This window comes from Fukomys damarensis, unplaced genomic scaffold (genome assembly GCF_012274545.1).
Source record: "Fukomys damarensis isolate Sample0158 unplaced genomic scaffold, DMR_v1.0_HiC HiC_scaffold_23, whole genome shotgun sequence".
In the NCBI taxonomy this organism is placed as follows: Eukaryota; Metazoa; Chordata; class Mammalia; order Rodentia; family Bathyergidae; genus Fukomys; species Fukomys damarensis.
Window position 1 is genome coordinate 40,882,954 of NW_022900935.1, and position 18,947 is coordinate 40,901,900.

General features: G+C 45.9%; 1 protein-coding gene and 1 long non-coding RNA gene across 3 annotated transcripts in view; both read left to right on the plus strand.

Annotated features, from left to right (window-relative positions):
- Rere (arginine-glutamic acid dipeptide repeats) overlaps nucleotides 1-18,947 on the plus strand; it is a 268,548-nt gene that overhangs the window by 183,865 nt on the left and 65,736 nt on the right. The gene's annotated exons all lie outside the window — the stretch shown is intronic.
- LOC104859239 overlaps nucleotides 9-18,947 on the plus strand; it is a 21,181-nt gene continuing 2,242 nt past the window's right edge. For both annotated transcript variants that reach the window (XR_779313.1, XR_779314.1), the window contains exon 1: nucleotides 9-464. This is a non-coding gene — a long non-coding RNA (uncharacterized LOC104859239). The remainder of the gene's footprint in view (nucleotides 465-18,947) is intronic.

Here is an 18,947-nt window from a genome sequence, read left to right on the forward strand (position 1 = left end):
AGTGCGCTGTAGGAAGGGGCTCATTCGAGAGACGGCTGGCCCTGCCTTCTCTCAGTTAGGGGAAGAGCCTCGATGCCTTGTGATTGTACAGAAAGACTTGGTTTTAGCAAGTTTAGTTTCATAAATGATGGGGAAGATTTCCTCAAGTTTCACGAAGAGGAGAAATTGATAATTACTTCTAAAAATGTTAATTTGAGTTTGTTGTTAGTGTAAGCTAGCTTAAGATGCCACACTATTTAAAGAGGCAGGCATGTTGAAACCAGTTTCTGCATAGCCTAGAGTAGCTTTGGTGACCTGTTTTCATTCTGAAACACAATGGATCTTACATAGCTGTTCTGTTGCCATGGCCCCAAAAGGACACAGGGAGGGAAAGAGGTGTCCACAGAGACAAACTCACAGCCCACAGTTTCCATCTAGCAGACAGAGCTGATGAAGCTACATCCCCATCTTGTGACTTTTAAAAGGTATTGCTGTAAGTGGCTTTCTGGTTTCTTACACTTTCCTAAATGCAGTCTTCAGTATGAATGTTAGCGCTTGATATTTGCCCTTCAGGTCAGGTGAAATGGAAATAAGGGCTGGTACTGATACGTGTTTCGATCACAAGTTCCTCATTCATGTGTTACAACACAGCGAGAAGAGTGCTAACGTCACTTGTGGGCTCTTGGTCCTGCTCATCTCTCTAGTGTGGCAGTGTTCATAGAGTGCCTGCTGTGTGCTGGGCACTGCCAGGATCTGTGTCAAGATGAGCGCGAGGTGCCTCCCCGTGCGTCTCCTCCCTTACGAAGGGCGATCATCCTGACTGAGTACAGTGTGTGGCACGTGGTCCGAAAGTGCAGGGGAAGGGGAAGCAGCGTGAGCAAGGCTGAGGGGGTGAGCGGAGGAGAAGCCTGCTTCCTGAGGTGGAGTGTGCTTGGCGCATGCGGGAGACAGGCAGCAGTGATCTGAACAGCTTCTGAGCACAGTCAGCTCTGGGTGACCATAGCCCGGGCTGGAGATAAGCAGAGCTGACTGAGTGGAGGGCTGGTGCGAGAATAGAGCCAGGAAGTGATTCATCTGGAGGCTGGGGGGCGGGGTGCTGGGGAGAAGACGCGGAGGCAGCAGAGATGGACTGAGGTGGCTCCTGAGCTCGGCTTTGGTGACAGTGCCTGTATGGTCCCTTTAACTTTACCAGTCGTAGGGTGAAGTGAGTGCAATTTTTTAAAACTAGCAAACTTTTTTGCATGTTCAGACAGTGGGCAAAGTAAAAACATTAAAGTCAGTTGTTTTGAGAAATCATTTTGGTGCCTCTGTTCTCACTGTAACCCTATTCATGTGGGAAGGAGAAGAGAGATTTGATTGGTAAGATTTAAAATTCTACAAAAAGCCTTTGTAAAGAAGACGGAAGGAGAAACGGGAGTCAGGCGGACGGAGCACGTGTAATATCACTTGCCAAGGTGATCACCTTAGTTAGGGCTGGTGAGGGTGTCCTGTCAGTTGTGGGCCCTTCGGTCCGCCTTCTGCCATCTTGTTTGTTGGTGCCCCTTCCCTTACTCCACCTTCCTGTCTGCCCTCCTCGATGTCTCCCCATCTCTCCCTTCAGGCTGCATCCTCCTTGCCAGCCCTGACTCTCCCCTCTCCCTTCCTTCTCTTCTCTCGTGATCTTTCATTCCCTCTGGGATTCTTTAAATACACGGCACAAAGTCCTCTCTTCCTACTTAAAGGAAAGCTGATTTCCTTTTCCAGCAGCACATGCTTATGTGGGGCAAGATGTTCACTGTGTCCCCATTGCCGCTGCTCAGGGACCTTTAGCAGTGGCTGGGAAGGGGCGCCTTGGGCATTAGAAAGAGCTGGACGTTCACTGTGAAATACAAAACAGCACTCCAAAGTGGTAAGCATTCCGAGTATGGAATAATGACCTTAACTGCATAAATCTGTTTTGGTTTGGCCTCATTTTTATGATGTTTGCTTCTTGTTTTGAGAAGTATTTTGGCAGTCTTCCAACCCTTGCAGAGCCTTGGGATCAAATGGTTCTCTTATTTTGTAGGAAGTTAAGCTTTGCTTTCTAAAACCTCACCAGTGACTGAGAGGGAGCGATTGAATAATTGATAGGTTGAAGGACGCTTCTGATGAATGTGTCCAAACCAAATCTTCAATTAGACATACATGGCAGCAAGACAGACCTAACATCAGCCTGCCTGTGCCATGGAGGGACACCTGCTGTGTTTGCTGGCCCCTTCTCTTGAGTTTACAGTGTTTTCTTACCCCAGGAATCACAGAAAAAGCAGAAGAAACGTGTTCAGCTAAAATAAGTTTGTGGCCTGCCTCCTGTTTTTTTTCTCCTCAGTTTTCTATATCCATGGAACACTTTAGTTATTTTTAAAATGTGTTGCCTCCAGTATAGTCATTTGCTCTAACAAGCTGGCAGCTCGTGTGCCTCCTCTGGTCTCTGTGAGCTTGTTTCTCTTGTGTGTGTGTGAATACTACTTTACAGCAGCCACCCTGGGACCAGGTGGAAGGGGCACAGGAGGGGGCGGCGGCAGGGCCCTCCTGTTGGGGCAGGCCACAGTTGGCATCCTCTGAGACCTAACTCTCATGGCCGGGCTCATTATCTGCTGTCCTGCAGCCCTTCTCCCTCTGCTGGTCTGCACCTCCTGTTCCCATTTTATTAGCAGCTAACACTCCATATCCTTGTACCCATGTTGTGTGGTGCTCATGAGGTGTATTTTCCTATTTATTGTTTGTTTATTTGTTTATTCACTTTTTTTGGGGTACTATGATTTCAGCCCAGGCATTTTGCATTGACCTATATCCGCAGACCCCTTTTTTGTATGTGTGTGTGTGTGTGTGTGTTTTTTTTTTTCCCCCTGGTACTGGGAATTGAACTCAGGACCTTGTACTGTGCCAGGCAGGCACAGTGCCACTGAGCTAAGTACCTCCTTCCTCGTCCCCTTAGAAAAATCTTTTTTGAAACATCAGCTTGCTAATTTTCCCAGGCTAAGCTTGAACTTACGATTCTCCTGCCTCAGCCTCCTGAGTACTGGAATTATAGGTGTGCATCTATGTTCAACGATAGTTTGATTTTTGAAAGAGGCTTGAAATTATTCATCATCTCTGTCTTTGTCATCACTGTCAGCATCATCATATTTATTAGGCCAATCATTTTTTCCTACATCTCTCAGTCACTGATTTTGGAGATCTTCCACTTCAAAATTACACAGTAGAAGGCGTTTCATCTCATACTTTTGTGGAGAGACAGGAGGAAACACCTAGGTGGCTGGCTGGTCTACTACATCGTCTTCAAGTTAAGCAAACTGGGTCAGATCAGAGCAGCATTCTGGAAGAAATGCTAAGTAAATACATGGTGCTTTGAGCTGGGGATTTAGCTCAGTGGTGCTGCTGCCTGCTGCCTGCCTCGCAAGTGCAAGGTCCTGAGTTCAATACCCAGCACACACACCCCTGCCCCCCAACTGGACAGAGCTTCGGATACCATGGTATGGCAAGGATGGAGCCAGAGACATGGCTGGAGCTGCCGTGAGAGTCACAGTGATGGCTTCCAGGGTTATGTGCGGTAGTGGAGAGTGTGTTCCTCACAGGAAGTCATCAAGATTGATGGAACCCAGGAAGAGTGGAAAAGAGAAACAGGTCAGAACTTAAAAAACAAAAACCCAAATCCTAGATTATTAGGTTTTTAATTAAATATGATGAACACATTTAAATATAACACAAAGGCCCCGGGCTGAACTGCGCCTAATCGAGGCAGATTAAGCCACCCTTCCACACTTGGGTAGCTATTAATTCTGTTTATTTATGCATGCGAGCTGAAGGTAGCATTTGCCACTGTTGTGTTGTCGCTTGTTGCACTGGGATTCCGTTGCTGCTGGATGCTGTGCTCTTAATTAGCATTCAGCTGTTGATTATGGAAATACTGGAGATGCTAATTGAATTCTTTTTAAAATTCAGGGCCTGCATTTTCCTGGTGAGTTTGACCTGACTTGGTAGGCTGTAAGATTGGGTGTTCCACTGAGCTGTGTGTTTCACCCTTTGCTTCCCACCCTATGGCCATGTTTTGGTTTGTAAAGTTAGGTTCATGGAATTAGCTTTCAGCAAACACCCAGGTGTTGCACAAGGTGAAGGTTTTATTGCTAACTGTACTTCAGTAGAGTGTCTCCATTTCATTTCCTGTACCGGTGGGTTTTTATCATGGAATATGTTATCCATTAAATGTTTATACCAATTTTGATGTAATGCAAGTGAGATACAAATAATAAGCTCTGGAAATTTCATCCAAAGATAACTATCCATGGTGGTGACAAACTTTAATTGGCTGTGTGCAAGGATTTATTTACAAGTTCATAAATTTTAAAACATCAAAATGTTCCCTCAATTTAAAGTTCAGTTTATCATAAATATAAATGAAAATCCTTCTGTCAAAATTGACATGACCTGGCAAACTAATTTTCTGACTATTTGTAATCCAGTGAACCCATGCAGCTGGCAGAGGAATTACTTACACAGAATACACACAGCTATTCGCATGGTGTCTTCCCCCAGCCGCATCTTCTGATGCCTTTGTTGTGCCCTTTTTGAAATGCTGTTTGAGAAAACGTTTTCATTGTACACTCCTTCCAGCCAGGCATCTGGATGGGCCAGAACACAGAGCTGCTTAGTCAGGCAAAAATACAATGAATTTTATTTACCGCGTGTGTGGCAGCTGAAGAAAATGGAATTCATTGCAAAATCAAAGTGAAGGTCCTACAGCAGCAGGAGGTTGTGGAGGTAAAAACAGAGGAGGGGAATAATGACAGAAGGAAAGGGAGGCTTCAGATGCCCATGGTCCTGGGGTTTGGTTTCATAATTTACATCCACATTATAGGGGAAGGCATAGTTGTGTGATAATTTGCTTTAGGAATGGGAAAATTTCTTGAGCTGTTAACCATATGTTTAAAGTCTGTGTTTATATACACACACATAATATATCTAAGTAAGTATGTATGGTCATTCAAAAACTGTTGATAATAAGGGGATCTTGTAGGTAATCTTTTTTTTTTTTTTTTTTTAGAGACAGGGTTTCACTATATAGTTCAGACTGCCCTGGAACTCACTATGTAGCCCAGGTTGGCTCACAACGATCCTCCTGCCTCAGCCTCCCAAGTGCTGGGATTACAGGTGTGCACCACCACGCCCAGCCTCTTGTAGGTAATCTTGAGGTTAATTTATTTCTTTTTCTTGTTAAAATTTTATGCATATTTTTCCTACCATTAGAATATCATTATAGAACATTGTAGGGAATTACAACATCACCACTAAGACTATTTGCTCACTGACTCTTGGGCTCATTGGGTCTTTGCTTATGTACATACATGGTTTCATACCACTGAAAGGTTACCCAACTGTGTGGATTTGGATATATGAATATTACCTTTTAACATTGAAATTCTTATTTTCTAAAGAAATTTCAGCCAGAAATTTTTTTTTTTTTGTACTGGGGATCAAACTTGGGACTTGTGCTTTTGTGGCAGGCAGTGGAACCACTGAGCTAAATCCCTGGCTGCATCAACCAGAAAAATCTTATACTTCACTTGAAACTTTGCTATTGTTCTGAAACACAGATACAATGTATCACATAATACGTAAATTGAGTGCATTTTAAAATGAATCAAAATGTATTTTTCTCTCTACTAACTGTTCTTCCAATTGTAAGCTAAATTTATGTTGTTTCTAGTGAACAACTAAATTCTTAGGCACGAAAATAGCAATGTGAAGAAAAGTGTGTTGACTGATTACATTCACATACGTAATACATGTATTATTCACCTCACTGTGACCCATGGCACAAATCAGCCCTTAACATTAAAAAATAAAAATGTAGATTTGCCTCTAAATTTTCCAATGTTAGTAAAAGTGGACTATTTTTCCTGTTATTAACTCCCATCAGTCTTTGAACCAAACCCTTGTTTAAAGAAGTCGATAGTGCGGATAAAGCTGAGTTTATAGTCAAATCCTTTCGGAAATGAGACAGTGAATTAAAAATCAATTATATGAGCAGAAAAGTTGGTGTAAAGTAATCAGTTATGTCAATTAGTTTGCAGAAAGATTCTGCTGTTTGACAAGCTTTAAAGAAAAATGTATTTTAAAAATCCTTGAGTAAATGAGCTAGGACAAGCATTGGAAGGGAAGAGATATCTTTTAAATGTATTTCAGTATTTCATGTCAGTACAAGTTGCCTGTGGGCTAGATCTGCAAATTCAGCAGTGATCTTGCTTTTCACATGCATGGCTTCATTACTTTCTAGGCTTGCTCTTTATCCACATGGTTGAGGGATCACTAGGCTTATTTTCTTTCTTTGAAGTTTTAAAAGCCAGTGATACGCTGTGCTGTTTTAAGTGTGTGCGTGTTGGAGCACATAGGGCCTTTGCAGAGCAGAGCAGAGCAGAGGCCTGGGAAGTAGCCCCGCACTGAACGTAGGTGATTGCCAGTCCAGGATGATCTTTTTATATCAAAGATTACTTTTTGTGGAGTATTTTTCTTTTTTGATGGTGGGGGCAGTTGTTGGGGGAAGTCTTGAGCTTGAAAGTTTCATCAGTACCAGGACAGTGGGTTGTTGATGTTTTCCATCTCATTTTCAAGGGCATATTTAAAATGGAGATTGCATACACTTTCTGCCACTCCGTCATCTTCCTCTGTTGGTTTAAAAAAAGGGAACAAGACACAAGGGGACTTGAAAGATTCCATTTGTTCTCCCCTAGACAAAGTGGTTATTTTATAAATGAAGAGGATGGAAAACCCTTTTCTTCTGTGGTTTCTTAGCAACGGAATTGGAGTCAGTTTTTGTTTATGTGCTTGGAACATCCTATGTATAACGATATGAGAGCCTTAGTTTTCACAGGTGAGGCATGTTATGTTGTTGGTAGCCAGAATTCAGAGTTGGGAGAAAGGACCAAAAAGTAAAAAGTAGGAACTTGAGGGTTGGAAGACAAAACCCCGTGAGGAGAGATGGTGATTCACAGAAGGGCCGCCTCTTTTCTCTTGGTACACTTTTGTGTGAAGTCTAACATCTCTCAGGTAGAGCAGCATTGGTCTTGGTCACCCCTGACTGCTGCCTTCACTAGTGTGTTTCCCAAATTTATAGAGCAAAGTACTGAGCTATTTATTAGGAGCAAGAAAAACCTCATCAACTCAGAGTGGAGACCAGGCCCTATCTCTGCTCTGCTCGCCTTGTTTGGTGTTGGTTTAGCAGGCAGTGCCTGCTGGCTCGCTGTGACTATTGGCTTCATGTGGACACCAGGGACACTGACCCTTTCATGTTTTCAAGTTGCCATTCCACTCTGGCTTAGGACACTGGTTGAAATTCTTTCGTTCACTCTCCAAAGGTTCATAGAGAACCAACACTGCCAGTTACTGCTGCATGTGCTGGGGACTCACCAGTGAACAAAATAACGCTGGAGTGGTTGAGGTACACAAGACCCTGAATGGCATTTCATGGACTAGCCAAGTGCTAAGGGGAAAACACAGGGAAGCAGTGTGAACTGTGGGGTAGCAGGCAGACATTCTGTTTAAGGTAGCCCCGAAATGTGTCACCGCTGCCGGAAGACCCAGAAGTGGTTAGAGCCTTGCAAATACATAGACCAAGGAAGCAGAAAGCACAGAGGCCTGAGGTGGCCACATGCCTGCCACAGCATGGATGGAATGAGAAGGGGACAGAGAGAAGGGCACACGGGCCCTGGCATCTCAGACCAGTCTTGTTCGCATCGCTGTGAACCCAGAGCCTCGTCGCTGTTACGGAAGCAGTGAGACTGACTGGAGGGCCACTCCCCCTCTTCCTTTTCGGAGTGCCTTCCCACTTTTCGGAGTGTTTCTTGGTTCAGTTGTGTAGGATTCTGAGGCCTGGAAACACCCCCGTGGAGAGAGGACTGTGTCACCAAGCCCCTGAAAATGCTGTCATCTAGGAAGCATCTCCCTCCAGCAGCGCGGGGCCTGTGCACGTCCCCAGCACCAGCAGGATTAACTGGATACTTCCCTGTTCTCCAGGGAGCAGCTTCCTTTGGAAGGAGCATCTGACCCTTTGTTTCCCAGGTCCCAGTGGAAGGGCTCTTTCGCCTCATCCTTAGGGTCTGTTTGTGGTTACCCTGCTGGGAGCCTGAGGGAGGGTGAGCAGGGAGGCACCCAGCGGCCAGCCCAGGAGACCTGCATGGCCAGCACACGCGCCACTGCAGAGGGACCATGCACTGTGTTTCTTGGGCTGTGTATCACCTTGGACTGCCCTGTGGACTGTGGTATGGGCTGCGGTATGGGGTGCGGTATGGAGTGATGGATGTTTGTCCTGCCGCTTCCTCAGAGCTGCTGGCATGCTTCTCCTATTGTAGTCCTGTTGCACTTTTCTTCCTGGCAGAGGCTGATCCTAGCAGTAGGAGGTGAGACTGTCAGAGAGTACCAAAAAGCTAATGAAGAATGGCGTGGGGAAAGTTGAAGGAACAACCACCTGCCTAAAAGTACGAGAATGGAGTGGGGTGACTGGAGTTAGACGGTCCTGCTAGAAGGCTAAAAAGCCTACTGATGCCATTGTTAATTTAAAATTAAAGGGTATGTCAGGTTTTTGTTTTGTTTTGTTTTTTTTTGTGTGTTTTTTTTGCTACCGGGGATCAAACTCAGGACCTTGCGTTTGCAAGGCAGGCTTGGTGCCACTGAGCTAAATCTCTGGTTCTAGAGTAAGTTTTTAAAAAGTGTGCATTCTCTGATATGCTGGAGGATTTTTTATTACGTATTTAGGAATCATGCTTCCAAGAATATCAACAAGCTTGCTGTTCTGGAAGTAGGAGAATGCCCAGAGCTGCCAGGCTGTGCTGTCTGAGGTGGGCATCCCACTCCTTGGCGATGCGGAACCTTTTAGAGCTTTCAGGAATAACACACAGCTGACTGTGGCATGCATGCTGTAGGTTCACCACCACTGCCTTAGATCCAGGGCATCTCAGCACTATGGGAAGGTGAGAATATTCATCACTGGATGCTCCAGGGGTGGGTGGGGGACACAAGCTAGAAGAGGTCTGTGATTTTTGGAAGGGGAGACCCCTCCCCTCTTCTCTGTCTTAGGTTTTGTGTTTCTTGTTGTTTGGTTTTGCTTTGTGTTTGGTTTTTGAAACGGTCGGCTGTCCTCACACTTGTCGCGATCATCCTACCTCAGCCTGGGTCTTAGTTTTTTCAATCTAAGAAATGTAAGAAAGGGCCGGGGATTTAGCTTAGTGGTTCCACTGCCTGATGCTCAAGCGCAAGGACCTGAGTTTGATCCCCTGTACCAAAAAAAAAGGAAAGAAAGAAAAAGGGGAGGGAGGGAACGAAGGAGGGGGAAATTTTGCAATTGCTGGCAGGTGTGTTTGACAGGAAATGTGGATTTGACACAACCCTCATCCCTTTATTTCCTGTGTTAAAAATTGTGCAGATATTTTTATCTTAAGTTAATGAAGTTGTTCCTGTTTAGAAATGTGGAAAAATATACGTGCTCACCCATACAAAGTGTCCTTTTATTATATTACTAAGAGTTCTTGGTTTCCCCTTGCAGCTGATTTCTACTCTTTCCCGTAGCAGTGATAGAGCAGATGCTACTGGACCCTAGAAACACAGGTTGAAGTATGTTGTGAGCCGTGGCAGGATGGGAAGGGTGGCCTGTGGGCAGCGGCTGACCTTTAGGTCACTTTGGTCCTTCATCCTCACTCCACAGTTCAGTCCTTGGGAAGACGGATCTTTAACATAAAATCTGTGGAGTTCCACACATTGGCTAATAAGCTGCATTCCCCACTGGCACGTGCAACCTAAGCATGAGTCATTTTCTCTTGCTATTCAGGGCCTATAATTAATTAATTAATTAATTAATTAGGGTAACAGCTCGGCAAGTTTGCTTATGCATTTTTAAAAGGAGTTTAGAAAACGAATTTAACAAAGTTTTGTTAAGCTTAAGTTTGGGCAACCAGTTTACTTGGATCCAAAGCCAGTCTTACAGTCTAACAAATGAAGGAGCTTTGCCTGCAGAAGCACCAGTGGCTGGCTTGTCCTCATTGTCCCGTGTTCCTGCAGCACCCTGGGGACTCCAGAGGTCATCACATTTCTGCTCAGATTCCCAGAGTAACTAAAAGACTGGGATGGACTCTTGAGTCTTTGGGATCCTCCCACTCAGTCCAGTCAGTGGAAAAGAAATTCTCCAAGCCTTTAGCAGTGACAAAACTGATTGTTTTCAAATCCTGCTTTGAGACAGCCCAACTTCCTAATGTTGGCTTTGGAGTTACTTTGCAACTTTATCACCCCAGAGCAGCCTGACCTTGGGAGCTTGGCTCTCTTGTAGGACTCTTGATTTCTTAGCCCACACTTTCTCTTTCTTCCTTCACCCGCTTCCTCCCGGTCTTCCTAGCCCTCTCCCTCTTCTCCTTCTCTTTAAATCTGTCAGCCATCCATCTTGCTTTTAGGCACCACCGAGGGGTGTGCAATCCACTTGCTCACATATTGCAAGAAGTGGTAAGCATCAGGCTGTGTCCCTCTCACCGTCGGAGCTGGGGCCTGGGACCTAAGTGTTCTGAGTGAGGAGGACACTTGTTGGAGCGGCCTCGTCTCTGCTCCTGGGCATCGTTCCCAGAGGGCTAGTGGATGCTTGAAGTTGAAAAGACAAACATGGCGAGCAGTCTTTCATTTCTTGTTGAGTTTATTCACCTGCTCTGTGCCGGGCCCTGATGCCCCTTTACCCACTGTTTACTGTCATAATTCTTTCTTTAGTTGGATCTTCTGTTTCCACTGTTTGTTCTGTGATTCAAATCGCTTTTAAAAAATTATTTTGGCTTAGTTTTGTTAGAAACACAATTTTAAAAACAATACTGGCACCCTTATACCAAAGGAAGGGAGTGTGTCACTGACTTCAGACAGACAAAGTGCAGTGAGATTCTCACTGCTAAGGTCCCCACAGGAGTCATCACTGCCTTGTCATTGCTTGACATTGTGGAGGTGACTCGGCCGCCAGTGCGCAGCCTTGGCGGGTTTTTGTTGTGGGTGTAAATGAGCCCCTGAGTGGATGTTGTCACCAGGGACACCTGGAGAGGAGATAGCAGCACACAATTGAAACTTTCTGTGTGCCCTTCCTGCTCCTGTGAGGGTGGCCAGGTCACGGGCTGTGGAGCTGGAGGCACCTCTCTGCCCTGGCATGAGGAGGTAGACACTATGCAGTTGGTGCTCGTTCAGAGAACTTGACGTGTGGCAGGATTCCTTCCGGCAGAGCAGACACAGGTGTGGGGAGTGTGGAGGGCTAGCAGTGGGGTGGAAAGTGTTTAAGACAGCTGACTCAAGCTGTCTGTGGTGACGCACACCTGTAAGCCCAGCACCTTGGGAGGCTGAGGCAGGAAGGTCAAAATTTTGACAGCAACTTAGCCACTTAGCAAGACCTCCTCTGAAAATTAAAAATAAAAAAGAGCTGAAGATGTAGCTCAGTGTCAAGCCTTAGGTTCAGTCCTGATCACTACCACCCCAAAAGCTGATTGAGAGCTCCCCACTCTTGACCGAGTAGCGCATGTTGAATTCAGTAGGACATGGGGATGTTTGCATGATTTGGAGTGGAGGAATGAAAGGACTGAGGCTGTCCTCACAGGTCAGTCTGCAGTGGTGTGGATGGGAGGAAGTGGGTAGAGGTGGGAACTCGGCTGCCTGAAAGCAGCAGCAGGACTTTGAGGTGTCCCAGTGCCCAGTCCGTGCTCTGGTAGAGTCAGAGTCAGATGGGGCTCTCTGGGGTGGTGCTGGGCACCTGAGCTGTGCACCCGAGAGCCAGGGGCTGGTAAGGACAGTGCGCCTTGGGAGATGCTAAGGGCTTTGGTTCACAGCAGGGCTCATAGTGTCCCACCCCATGAATCCTGGTTTAACTTACCAGGGGTGTGGTCAGGACATTGGGGTGCTAATGTGCAGTATAGGTGGAGGAGAATGAGGTAGAGGAATGAGGTGGAAAATAAGTAGAGGAAAGAGGAGGGGCAAGGCTACACTCATGAGTCCTTTATCATGGGCCGCTGCTGCTCTGAGCACTCGGCATGAATTGATTCATAGTTCATTCTTTCACGGATGGAAAACCCAGCCACAGGCAGGCAAGAGGTCCTTCCTTGCTGGCCACAGAGCAAGTGAGCACGGACCTTGCTCTCTGCTCTGGTCCTACACCACCATGGGCCTCTTCCACAGGCTGACACCGGGAGAAGGGACACTCAGGCTTGTGTCTGGAATGAGGGAGGCATCCACAGGTGCTACTCAGGACCATGAAGTGAGGAGCATTTCAGGCTTTGGGAGAGAAGAGGAAAGTTTGTGTGGAACTTGATGTGACTTATAAAAGATGCAAATGAATGTAGCAGTGAGGATGAAGCTCTCAAGATGGGAAAACTTCCTGTTTCCAGAGGACTTCCCAGCTGAGGAAGAGGTGATTTCTGTGGCCCGGGGGCTCAGAGCCAGGACCCTGGAGGCTGTGGGGAGTGTTGAGCTGGCGAAGAGTTCCAAGCTGAGACACGGACGGGGTCTTGCACGGAGGGGAGATGCCACAAGCCAGTGATGAGGAAGAGGAGAAGAATGAGAAGTGGGGAGAGGTCTGACAGGAGGCTGGTGGGTGGAGGCTGTCCTCCACGTGAGTCATGTGATAGAACGGGGTGGGAGATGGGGGTGAGGTCTGAGTGTGAGGGCCTCAGTGTGGGGATGGTGGGTGCTGACCACCTTATGGTCCCAGGCTGCGAAGATGATGTGGGAAGCCAGTGTAGCGGAACTGAGGAGCAGAGGTCATAGTCAGGAAGAGGTTCGTGGGGAGATGGTGGTTGTGCAGTAGCAAATTGGAGAGCGCTCTGGTTTCATACCTGTAGTGTGGCAGGGCTGAAGTAAAGAGCACCAAGTAAGAATGGTGGACATAGATGGAGCCTTAGAAGGGCTGAGGGCCTGCACTACACAATCCTGGGGTTGGAGCCAGATACAGAATCGTCGGGCAAAGGGAGCCCAATAGGCACAGGTGGGTGCTGGTGTGAATCGGCTCATGAGACTTCAGGCCTCTACCTAGAGGGCTAGGGAGGGATAGTGTGGGGTCTAAATAAGGAGGAGGCTGCAGGCAGGGAGCATGGGGGACTGGAGCTGTAGGAGGCCCAAGGGAGAGGATGGCATGTCCCCAACGAGCCATTCAGAGGGTTGCTGCAGTGAGTGGCCTGGTCAGAGTTGGGTGGGGAGCTTTGTGGAGAAGGGTGGGAGCGAGGACCTTTGAGCTTTTGACAATGATTTTAGGTCTGTGTGCTGTTTGGTTCTGCACTGTGCTTCCTAGGGCTGTCCTGTTTCCTGTAGGCCTCCCTCCTCAGTGGACTCATTACGTGCCACATTGAGGTGAACATAATTAACGTGTAGAGTTGAAGGTGGTGGGAGTTGTGAGGAGACAGGATTTTGTGAAAGGAATAGCAGAACTAAGATTGAAGATCCCAGGCCAGGTGTGGTGCCTATGCCTCTAACCCCAGCACTTGGGAGGCTGAGCTAGGAGGGTGGCAGGTTCTAGGCCAGCCAGAGGTACCTACATACTGAGACCTTATCTTAAAAAACAGAAGCACAAACAAAAACAAAGGTAGAGTGATGGCTCCAGAACATGTACTCTTGCCATTTGTTTCCCTAGTCATTCTACTAAAATCAGGCCTCTATTACTGTGTACGGGGCACTGTCTCAACCACTGGAAGTAGAAATAACAGTAGGCAGACTATTCTCATGGAGTGGGAACACAGACAGGGAAACCAGACAACATAAACAAGATGTGTTCATTTGGATGCAGTCAAGAGGATAAACTAGCTGCAGCAGAGTCTGAGTTGGACAGGGCCTGCATAGCTAGAGAGCTGCTGCCTTTGGGATGGAGGCAGCTTCTCATTCCATGCCTTTTCTCTTTCTCGGTCTGCAGATGATAACCCTGATAATTCAAGTCAGTAAACTGCAATATGCTTTGCTAGTAATGCGAGTTAGTGACTCCTGTCTAATAATCGTCATGGTCATGTCAGTTCCCTGTCATTGTTAGGAGGACCAGATACCACCGCTTTAAGGCTCAGGAACTTCAAGAGTAGAACACACAGAACCTGGCTGAAAGAAGAAATGGGAACTTTGCTATGGAGATAAAATGATGTAGTGTCTTTGATGTACAAATTGGTACATTTGCCAGGGATTTAGCTCAGTGGTTCTGCGTCCTGCCTCGCAAGTGCAAGGACCTGAGTTTGATCCCCGGTACCCAAAAAAACCCACAAATCGGTACAATTTTCAGCAGGAGAGACAACAACAACACAGTTTTGTTTGTTTGTTTTTGGTACTGGGGATCAAACTTGGGCCCTTGCACTTACGAGGCAGGTGGCAGAACCACTGGGCCAAATCCTCAGCCCAAGAGCAGAGTATTTTTTACTTAGAAGGGCCAAGGGCCTGAACTGTGAGCTCCTGGGAGTATTTTTAACTGCTGAAACAGTGCTTTGCAATTTGTTGTTGTCATTGTTGTGACTTTTGGATTGGGGAGGATTAAAAGAACAGTATCTGATTTTGGTTGAAACATTTTGCTGATAATCTAGCAGTGGGTGAGTGTTCTCTTTTGGCAGGAGACAGAATGGAGAGAAGTTGTGGCCAAATGCAGAAGGCACTTGTGTATAAGTTTCCTTTGAATGTCACCATGGTTTTGTTTTCTTTGATGCTTTTTCAGTGAGATATAGCTCATCAAATAGGGCCTAAAACAAACAAACAAAGAAAGACATGAAGGAGCTTAGAGTGTGGATCATTCATTTCCTCTTTGTGAGGAGCATTTCTTTCATCCTTTATTAAGCCATGGGAATCTTTTTCCGGCTGTTAGCCAGCCTAGATTGTGTTGGGCAGGTCCCACCAATCCCCACCTGCCCAGGCAGAGCAGCCAGGACCTTCTTCCAGCCTAAGGGAGGCTGTGCCAGCTGACCTCAGGTCCCAGGCTGTCCCCAGGCTCACAGTGCTTCCTTCCCCCCATCATGTGAGTTCCCAGCATGGTGCCTGCTATTCTGAGGTTTGTATTTGCTTGAAAACAAGAAACTCTGGTTCTCTTCAGTTTTTGTTTTGTTTTTACCCCTTCCCGTTGCTTTTAAATATTCTTCGTTTACCTATAGAAAATCATTCACTATAGTAGTGTATATTTAAAAGGTATATTATGATGAAAAGACAGTGAGACAAGTGGTATAGACCTCATTTCTGGCTGATGCTGTGTCTGGAAGCAGGTAATGTGCTTGTTCCTCTCTCAGAGGTGAGAGTAGTAATTAAATAGGCCCTTCCAGCTCTGAAAGGCTGAGGTACTGACTATAGGAAGTGTCACCAAAGAAGTTTAAATGCCTGTTTGTTGATGCAGAGCCTTCTGCCATGTGATACCAGACAAGACCCTGGCCCACACAGAGGTGACTTTCTAATGGTGTTGAGGGCTAACCCTGGGCAGTTCCATGAAAGGGCACACAGACAAGTGGAGGTCCAGAGGTAGAAGGGAACTCTGGCCAGGAGAGAGGTCTGTCTGCTTAGGGTCATGGGGATGGCAAGTGGAGCCAGATACCTCCCCGAGGGGGCCAGGGATTTAGCTCAGTGGTTTGGCCGCCTGCCTTGCTAACGCAAGGTCCCAAATTCAATCCCGGTACCACCACCACCAACAACAACAAAAAGTTCGCTGAGCAAGATGGGATCTCTGGAAGGGTGCAGACACACCGCTTGCAGGACAGGTCCTGAACAGGAGGGTCTGACTTGAGTACGTCTGCAGAAGGAGTGCAGCTCATCCCAGATGAGGACTGACATAGTCCCCTGTCTCCCCTGGAGCTGAAGACAACCTCAGAATCCACCTAAGGCTTGAAGCCTTGTGAGCTTTTTGGGTATGGTGGGAGTGGAGGCTGGTGTGCTAGAGCTCTTTATTGCCATTGCCTTGTACTGAACGGTTGGAGCTGTTTGCTTAGGCAGAAGCACCACAGGCAGTTCTGGAGTTCAGATTACAAATGGTCCGTGCCCTGGGGGAGCAACAGTTACCAGGGCAGCCAGGCATGGTGGGCATGCCTGTCCTCTCAGTACCTGGGAGACTGAGGCAGGATAATTGTTGAGTTTGAGACCAGTGTGGACTACGTAGTGAGACCCTGTCTCAAAAAATGAAACAAAACTCAATAAAAAACAAACAAACAAAACCCCCACTAACTACCAGGGCATCATCTTCCATGGTTCGGCCTGTTTTGTCCTGAAAGGTGCGTTTGTTAACTGGCATTTGTTTCTGTGAGGCAAAACCAGAGTCCCCTGAGTCTAGCTGAGACATGGAAGCATGCTTGGCCCTCCAGACATCTTCTGTCTTCTTCCAGTAGGTGCAGAGATTTTAAAAAACGATTTTCCCCCAAGAAGCCTCTGAAAGAATTTTACCCAAAACCATATACTTCCTTCCAAGTTTAGATTGACATACAGGGTCTCAGGATGTAGTTCAGTGGCACCGTGCCTGTCCTGTAAGCACAAGGCTGTGAGTTTGATTCCTGGTACCAAAAAAGAGAAAAGGGGAAAAAAAGAGACCTCCCCCAAAGAAAAACCATTGCCGTACAGTTTTTTATTATAAAGATATGACTTCTAACATAGTGTAGATACCAACACTTAATAGTAAAACTGTCCCATCTCTCTTTTAAATATATCCATTGATTTTTCAGTACTGTAGTGATAAATACCCATTTCTGAAATATATTAATAAGTTTTCTTTTAAGGGCAAATTGTGCCTCTTACACTTTTCCTCATCTAACCTATATTTCCAGCTAGTTCCCTGAGGAGTTTATTCTAAGATAATGCATTTTATGCTTGAGAGTCTAGCATCACTTCAGTCCTTTGTATTAAAATATGTGCACCTACAGTTTCCTTTAACAGTTAAGCTGTACGTGATACAAGAAAAAATCATTGAGACTGTTTATTAGAGTAGTTAGTGCACATTTGACCAGAACAGCATAAAATATAAATGTTGATAGTTTTCTTTTTGCTTAATTTTTATTGGAAGTAAAACAAATAGGTTTTTAAAAATGCATTAATTCTTGAATATTACTTATAGTTAGAATGAAGTCCTTTTCTACGTCAGTTTTATTCCTGTTCTTCATTTATTTGTAATGTTAGTGCCCAGAAACCTTGTTTACATGAATAAGTTGGTGGAATGATAGTTTTGTGTCATTCAGTTACTTGAATTCCTTCCACAATGCCAAAAAAATTGTCATCAGACGTTATTTTCAGTAATCTGTCAGATGACATTCCACAGGGGCCTCCTTCACGGTTGCTGGAAACAAAGAGTTGGAGAGTGTGTGACTTGTGCAGGTTTCCTCATCTTGACCTGAGAGCTGCACCTCTGCCCTGGACTGCCCCTTTGTGCTGGGGAGGGCAGCGCTGCCTGGCAGGAGGTGATCTGCACAGAGTGGCAAGACCCGGGGGGCAGTGCCCAGGGCTTGCACCTTCTCACACTGCCGAGTGTCAGGGTTGAGGGCTTGGAAATAGTCCCTCAGCACTATTTGACTCCATACATCCTTATGAAGCCTGTCATGTGTGTGTGCCCTGCTGAATGCGGACCTAGAGATAGATCCTGGGTACGGAGCCTGTTCTGGGCCCTGGGAGAAAGACCTCATTGGAGGTAGGATGACAGTGGGGAGAGGACAGCCTGGGAGCTGCAGGGAGGAACCAGACTGCAGGTCACTTTGGGATTAAATGATGAAAAGCTTTCCGCTTTGCCCTCCAGGAATTTAACATATGAGCTCACATTATAAAGAAAGCAAAATAACTGCCCCCCAAACCATAAATAAAACCCTTTGCTAGATCTTGTTATTTAATATTAATAAAGCACATATATTACTCTAGTGTAATAGTCTTAACTTTCATTAACTTTAAAAAAATGTTTCTATGGTGGATTTTCAATGTAACTGATTTCCTTTGCAGGTTCCTATGTTTTATTTTAGGCATCTACAAGCCATTTTTAGAAGGGGTTAGGCTTTACCAGAAAACAGATGAAGAACTATGTCTCTTCCAAATACCACAGATAGTTTCCAGAGCATCCAAGATGACAAGTTCAGTAGGTGGTTTCATGGAAGGACACTGTGTAGAGGTCATGCTGTTAGGACAGTGGCACACTGTTACTTGCTTGGGGCCTGTGTCGTAGATATTTAAGATGTTGCCATAGACTCTCAGCTCTTAGGCCATATAATCAGGTATTATCCCAAGTCTATCTCCTGTAGTCCAGTGTACTTTCCAGCTTTAGGAAATCCACCTGTACCCTTTTACCCCAGAAATCCATCAGAGAGAGAACCTTCATGGTCCTCCAGATTACGTTTCCTGGTTCTAGAATTAAGCAGTCCTGTCCTGTAGCTACTTAGTAGTTTGGTTTGTTTTTTTCCACCTCTTAACATTATTTTCTTCCTGGTGCTCTCTTAGGCAGCTAATTTTCTCTGCACACCAGGTCCCCTGACTTGAAACTATAGAGTTACATTTAGATCAGGTTTCTTGCCTACTGCTGACTTTATCTCATTTACAGTATCACATTTCTGTTGCTGTACACTGTAATCTAGGCCTCCCCACAGCTTTTTAACAATTAGTAATTGAGCAGGAAGTGTGTTTTTATTACAGTGGCCTTTTCATTTTGATTTTACAATCACATAGTGTTAAGCAGAGAGCAGAGGTGGGCAAGTGGCTCTCTGAACACATTTTTGACAGAGAGAAGTCTGTTGTTTCAGCCACTTGGCTATCTGTCAGCGATTCTCAGACTTCCCCCTTGTGGTGGTTGCCTGGCAACCTGGGGCTGGAGCAATCAAACCGTGGCCAGTGCTTTTCCAAGCCCAGATTGGGAGATGATTTATTGGTGGAACTGTAAGCACAGTAAACCCAGGCCTCAAATGGATGCCCCTTCCTTCCTCCCTTCCTCCCTCCCTCCCTCTTTCTTTTCTTTTCTTTTCTTTTCTTTTCTTTTCTTTTCTTTTCTTTTCTTT